This window comes from Equus przewalskii, chromosome 13 (assembly GCF_037783145.1).
Source record: "Equus przewalskii isolate Varuska chromosome 13, EquPr2, whole genome shotgun sequence".
Classification (NCBI taxonomy): domain Eukaryota; kingdom Metazoa; phylum Chordata; class Mammalia; order Perissodactyla; family Equidae; genus Equus; species Equus przewalskii.
Window position 1 is genome coordinate 83,847,109 of NC_091843.1, and position 6,937 is coordinate 83,854,045.

Genomic DNA, 6,937 nt, shown 5'->3' on the forward strand with positions numbered 1-6,937 from the left:
CGTGTCTCCCCGTACATCTGCCCTGTGCGTGCCCGCCCAAGTCTTCAGCAGCACAGCTTTCACATTCCAGGAGCCCCTGTCTTCCTTTTTGGCCTCACCTGCATTATTTAAACAAGATCTCTATTTTCAGAGCTGCTTTTATACTAACAACTGAGTTTTGTAAAAACAAAAAAAGATTTGTGAAGATACCAAAATATGACATTTCTTCCCCAAATCTTTGGATTGAAGATATATATAGCCTATGAGTCAAATGCGTTTTTGAAAAGTAGAGAGCTGATGTATATTTAAAAGAAATGACAAGATCAATTCATTGCATTTCCACTGTATCTCTGTTTCCTAAAACTAATTTTTTTTTAAAAAACTTCTTAAATCCTGCCTTTACAATTCCACAATTACATCTCTCAAACTAGATTTACTCATTGTTAAATATAGGTTATGCTTACAGAATGAATACAAGATTAATTATGGTGCCCCTCTTTAATTCTTGATCTCTGACCCGGGTATTTCTACAGCACCAGGAGGAGTGACTCATTGAACATATGGGCCCAAAGCAAGAAGGTCAGTCAAACCCCATCCCCACCATAGGAACAAACAACAAGATTTGGATGTTAGTAGCAACTGGGTAGGGCTTCCTAATGATGTGAAAGACCTAGCCAACAGATAAGATCCTTCCATCTCTCTTTTCTAGGTTCCATGATAACTCACCATTTGCCTTGTCTTCACATAGGTGTTTTACAGCAAGGGTAAGACGTAGTTAATTTGGCTTCATTTTCTGACTCATCTGATTCCAGTCTTGCAGTCCTTTGGTTTAGTGTTAGATCCCAGACAGTTCATTGATTTTGTCTTACAGATGGCTAATCTTCATTATGTGCAGATTTTTCTAGTTTAATCCTCAAATGGCCGTTTTATTTACCTTTTTTCTTTTTTTGAGGATTTTGAGGCTCATATATGTTCTGTTTTTCAATAAAATTTTAAGCCCCTGTGTAGTTCCCTACATATACAAGAAAAAAAGAATAAATATTCCTAATGTAGAGAGATGGTTATTTCATTTCTACCTTGATTATCAGATTAAATACAGTGGATATTCTATAATTTATACCAAAGTTTTCCTCCATTAAAATTAATAGCAGCTATGTATCCCTTCACATTAAAAAATTAGGCTTGATTCAATTTTAAATTTTAAAAAGTTGCTATGAAATGTTTTTGACTTTCGAAAAGGAATAGGAGAGTCTTATGTCTGGGGACCGGTAGGTGAGAAGAGGAGTCATCATTATGAAAAGGGTATCAATCCTGACAGCAGGGGAGGTAGAGCTGCTTTTACACAATGGGACAGGGAGGAAGAGGTGTGGACACCTCCTAGTACTCCCTTGTGCTGTTGTAACTGGACTTGAAACAATCCCGGCCAAAAAGGATGTAACTGCCAAGGCCTCAAGACTAACGGTTTGGCTCACACAATAAAGTAAAGCACCAAAGTGGGCCAAGGCAATAGATGAAGATGAGGGAAATTGAGAATGGATAATGGAGGCGGTGGGAGGAGTACCAGCTGCAGCAATGGGGGCTTTAGCTCATACCACTAACCTCCCTTTTCTAAGATCTTCCTTAGGAGGTAAGATCCGTGGGAGCCCTGGAGGAGCTTCTCTCAAAAGTAAGGCTATGATGCGAAGAGTGAACTGCGGTGGCCGTGAAAATGTGTCACTGAGATCTCCTCTTGCAGGGAGCATAGTTGACTGACAACTCCAGTTACTGCCCCCCTGGATCGACCATCATGTTCATACTGAGGCCAGACCTCCCAAAATCTGCTTTCAGCTCATAAATGAGCAAGGCCTATTCCTGCCTTAGGAGATGCAAGACTCTTCCAATAGGCATGAAGTCTCCCCAGTGGCCTGGATGAAACTTTCTTGGAACTGTGTTGTAGTCTGGGCATTTTCCTACCCAATCTTCCTTTCCTCCCTTTTGGTTTAGTATCATGGTTTGAAGGCACCTGCCTTCTGCTCCCTCTCCACAAGAATCACTTTCATTTTGAATCCAGTCTTGGCACCTGCTTCTTAGTAGATCCAAACACAGTTGATATTCCTGTTCAAATCCTCTGGATTCGTCCTCATACTTTGTCTACTTGTTCTATGGAATCCTGAGAGGGGAATATGTGTATTTGTCTATTTTCTCTTTCAGTTCTGTCAATTTTGGCTTCATTGTGCTTTATAATTTGTTATTAGATGAACACACATTTAGAATTTTTGTCTTGATGAATTTACATGTACGTTACTATGAAATGTCCCCCATATCATTTTTTCTGAAATACACTTTAGTAATTGAATTTTTTTCTTCTTGGTTAGTGCCGTCTAGTCAATTCCTACTCCCAGCAACCCTGTGTTCAGCAGAGCAAAACCCTGCCCCATCTTTGTGCGCCATCCTCTCATCTTCCAGGGCTATCTCAGACAATGCTCTGCTGCTATTCACAGGGTTTTCATGGCCAATTTTTTGGAAGTGGGTGGCTAGGTCCTTCTTTCTAGTCTGTCTTAGTCTGGAACCTCTGCTGAAACCTGTCCACTATGGGTGACCCTGCTGGTATTTAAAATACTTCTGGCAGAGCTTTCAGCATCACAGCAACATTCAGCCGCCACAGTACGACAACCAATAGGTGGGTGGTGTGCTTCCCTAACTTGAAATGAACCCAGGCTGCGGTGGTGAGAGCGCTGAATCTTAACCACTAGACCACCAGGGCTGACTAGTAATTGAATAGAGCATGTGAAATAATAGGAAAAAAATATATTGGCCTTTGCTTCAGTTTCTGGCACAGAGCGCCTTGATCGCTTGGAATTTCCTGTCATAAGAGCATGAGGAGCATCTTTTGTTCTAACATTTGGTCTTTGACCCCAGTTCCTGACACAGAGCTCCTAAATCTCTTGGAATTTCCTAGGTGATAGGAGTGTCTTTTGTTCTAATGAGGACTCTTGGTGGGCTTCTGGATGGGGGCTGGTCAGAAAACCAAGGTATGATTAGAAGCTTGGAACTTTCCAACTCACCTTCCATCCTTCGGGAAGGGGAGAGGGACTGGAGACTGAGTTAATGATCAATCATGACTATGTGATGAAGCTTCCAAATAGGATAAATACGAAGAAAGCCACTTAGCCATATCATGGGCAAACTGCTAAAAAAAAATCTTCTAAGCAGTCAGAGAAAAATATCACACTACATATAGAACAACTACTTGCATAACCATGGACTTTTCATCAAAAACCATGGAAATCAGAAGACAGAGGAACAAAATAAAGAGCGGAAAGAAGGAAAAAAAGAAGAAAGGAGAGAATTTAATGTTTATTGAGCCAAGTAATTAGGTCTGTGTCTTCCAAAATGTGAATTTCATCCCATTAATGTTTTGTGAAATCAATTTAGTGGGTCATAGTCATTTTTTTAAAACTAAAAGAGAATAGGATAGTATAGAATAGAAAAGTATTAGAGTGCATCTCAAATAGTAAGGATAAATATTATTATGTGAAACTTTTATTTGGGTTTTACATACAGACATGCATACTCACACAGTCATATATGTCTATACTGGGTTCTAATAAAAATATATTCTTCTCATAGGTTACAGTAAAAGAAAAAAATGTAAGTCACTGCCTTATATTATTTAATTGTCACAAAAACTTTGTAAGGCAGGAGTTATTTTCATTTTACAAATGAAATCAAGACTCATATGAAGTTAATCGTTGGTCATGTAACTGGCTAGTGGCTGAGCCTGAATTTAAGGCAAATCTTTTGACCTCAGAACAACTTCTTCTACTGCTTTCAAAACATGCTTTTTTATGACTTTTGACCTGAGGGAGAGTAGCCAGTTCCCTATATGTAGACATACTGTGGCAGCACAGAAGTCAAGGAGAAGGACACGTTTCTCTTCTCCCATGGAAGAGAGCTAGAATGATTTCCCAGCCATCAAAGCCTATTCTTAGCTGCATTCTGTCTCAGATGCAAGGAATATAGCAAATTAAAAAGGTCCCATGACTCAGAACCATGCTCTGTTATAGGCCAAACTGACCTGGCCTAAGGGAAGCCATCTTATAACTCTCTATAACCTTTGCTTCTCTTCCCCCAGAGGGAATGCTTGAGCCTGCACAAATTTAGGTGAATTGATAACCATCCTCTTGGAAATATGCATGCTCTGTAGGTTTTCTGACCCCTCTTACATATGCACCACTCAGTTGCAAAAAAGAGATAACTGTGTTCTTTCAAATTCCTTAGGAAGGTGAAGACCTTTGGACAGGAATTCTATACTGGTATCCATCATCAATGCCAGCTGAAAGGCCTGGTGTGGTGACTCCCAGTCTGCAACACTAGATGGTCAACATTCCTGACCCCCTCCTCTATAGCCCACTGGTCCTATATAACTGCTTCAAGATTCTGTACCCCCTGAAGATGATTTTTTTAGAACACTAGTCTGCAATCTTCCAATCAGCTAGCTCATCATTTAGTAAAGTCCTTTCTCTGTCACTGTCTTGCCTCTTGAGTAATTGGCTTCTTCTTGTGGTGAGCAGATTTAGCCCTTTGCACAGTAACATGTTCACATCATTGCTTGATGAATATTTATTGAACTAGACCTTAGTAAGCAGAAACTATTTGCATGCTCTGACTACCTTGGCTGAAAGATAGAGCATTCAATTAAAATTTAAATTAATAGTTAAAAGTTAATTAACAGTTAAAACTTTCTCTCTCGCAATTGATTCATCTTTCACATAAAAGACCTTTTATTTTCACTGTAACAGTGCCAATGTGCTTGTTTGTTGTAGCAAAAATACAACTTAGCACAACTTCTGCAAACAGGATCATATCATTCAAATGCTTGGCAATGCTTGAGGAGAAAGGATACCCTTGTATCCAATTTAAGTGCTATTACAGGATCTGAAAATTGTCTGAAGAGCTGTCAGGGAAGGATATTTGATGAATATGGAGGATTTCAACAAAAAGTGAGGTGCCAGATTGAGAGTTTAGGAATCCACTGTAGATTTGGCTTAAATGACTGTCTTTAGTCATGAATATCTTGTTCTTAAAGTACCTTCATAAAGTAATGTAATAAATGTCAAACAGCCCCACAAATCAAGAGTTTCCAATGTAGATAAGATAATTTAAAGATTAAGTACTAACAGTCTGTGGGCAAGCCAACAGCGAATGCAAGCTCAAGAGTAGGTAATTGATGAGTAGAACTAATGGCTAAAGATGAGAAAGGAATTAGGTAAAAATGCAATAAAAAAGGAGAGAAAGGCTAGCTGTACTCTCTGTACCTTAAATACTCAGTTAACTCTTGTTGTTAATGATGTTGATAACGTTGCTTGGGATGTTGTGGTGTAGAGTACAAGGCTTGCTTTCTTTTTACATCAGTAGCTGTATGTTTTTATGCCAGCCCTAGTTTTTCAGCTTTTCTTCTAAAAAAATAAAATGTTGGTATATGCCTCCATCTAGTCTCTTCAGATCATTTATGCTTATGTTTCTTTGGCTGTATGAATTTGCTTTCATTTACCACTTATAAAACCTTTCAGGAGAGGGACCATCAGGTGTGTTGATTTGCCCTAAAGGACGGTTTTAAGGGATGTTCAGAGATAGTTTATTATAATATTATAATAGTGATTCCTTTGTTTGTATTATTTATTCAGCAAACCCTAATAGTGCTTACAATGTGTTGAGCACTTCTAAGTGAACATTACACTATTAATTAATTTTATCCTCCCAACAACCTTATGAGATAGACATAAGCCTTGTTCTCATTATACACAAAGGAAACAGAAGAACCTAGAGACACTAATCATTTAACATCATATAGTGGGAGAGCTGGGACTTGTACCCAAGCAATGTGGCTGTAGAGTCAACGTGCTTGGCCATGTCACTGGCCTTGTCTATCCTCTATCCCTCTATCCCCAGAATGCCCGTCACTGCCTGAAGTTCTGGTCTCTTCTGTGTCTACAGGCATTGGTTGCTAGAACAGCCCTCCACTCCCTCCCATTCAGGGTGTTTAGCATGATGTCCTGAATTACCCCGGGTGCGATTTCCTCTTCTAAATTTCTACCATCTTTCAATTTGTCACTGAGAAGTTAATGTGGTGCCTAAAGCACCAGCACAAGTGTCTTCTTGTTATAATTTTTCTCACTATAGTGGGGGAAGACAAATGCTTACATTATAGCAGTGATTTAACTGTAGCACTTATGGAGCTCACTCACTCATAGAAAGCAGAACTTGACCTCATTCCTCTTAGTCAGGCTAACAATATTTTTCTTTTGTATGTGGGCAACTTCATAAGTTGTTACAGAATTAGGTGCTCCCACCTGTTCTATCATGCCCCTTCGGGTCAGAGCCAGCGCAGGATGGATGGAAAAGAATAACAAGATTTGAGAAAAGGATCTGCATGCTGAGGGAAGAATTCAGCTTTCAAATTATGCTAAACGCATTTTCAGTATTTCAGGCATCAAATTTTGAATTGTTTCTAAGAGACTGAATATAGAAAGGGATAGTGCCAGACCATATATGACAACAGAACTCTGACCCACAACCTCTGCAGCAACCAGTTCAAGAAGCCAAACGACAATCTCTTTTACCAATCAGCCCAGAGAGCGGGTTTGGTCAGGCACTGCCAGCTTCCCTAATTTTGGCCCCTGCTTCCAACTCAGGATCAACCAGAGGAAGCCAAATATGCTCTCCCAAACCAGTTACATAGGACACCCTGATTCTAGTTGGCCTGCCTCCAATTTTTCCATGCCTACAACCCCAATCAGAGCATACCTGAAGCTTTCCCTTTTTTTTTTTTTTTTTTTTTACCAGAAAGCATTCTTCTGCTTGCCTTTGAGTTTCTGCCAAATTCAAGTAATGGTGGCTGACTCTCTTGCTATAGCAAGTACTGAATAAATAGCCTCTGTTTCTCATCATTTTTGTAATCTTTATTTCCACACTTTCA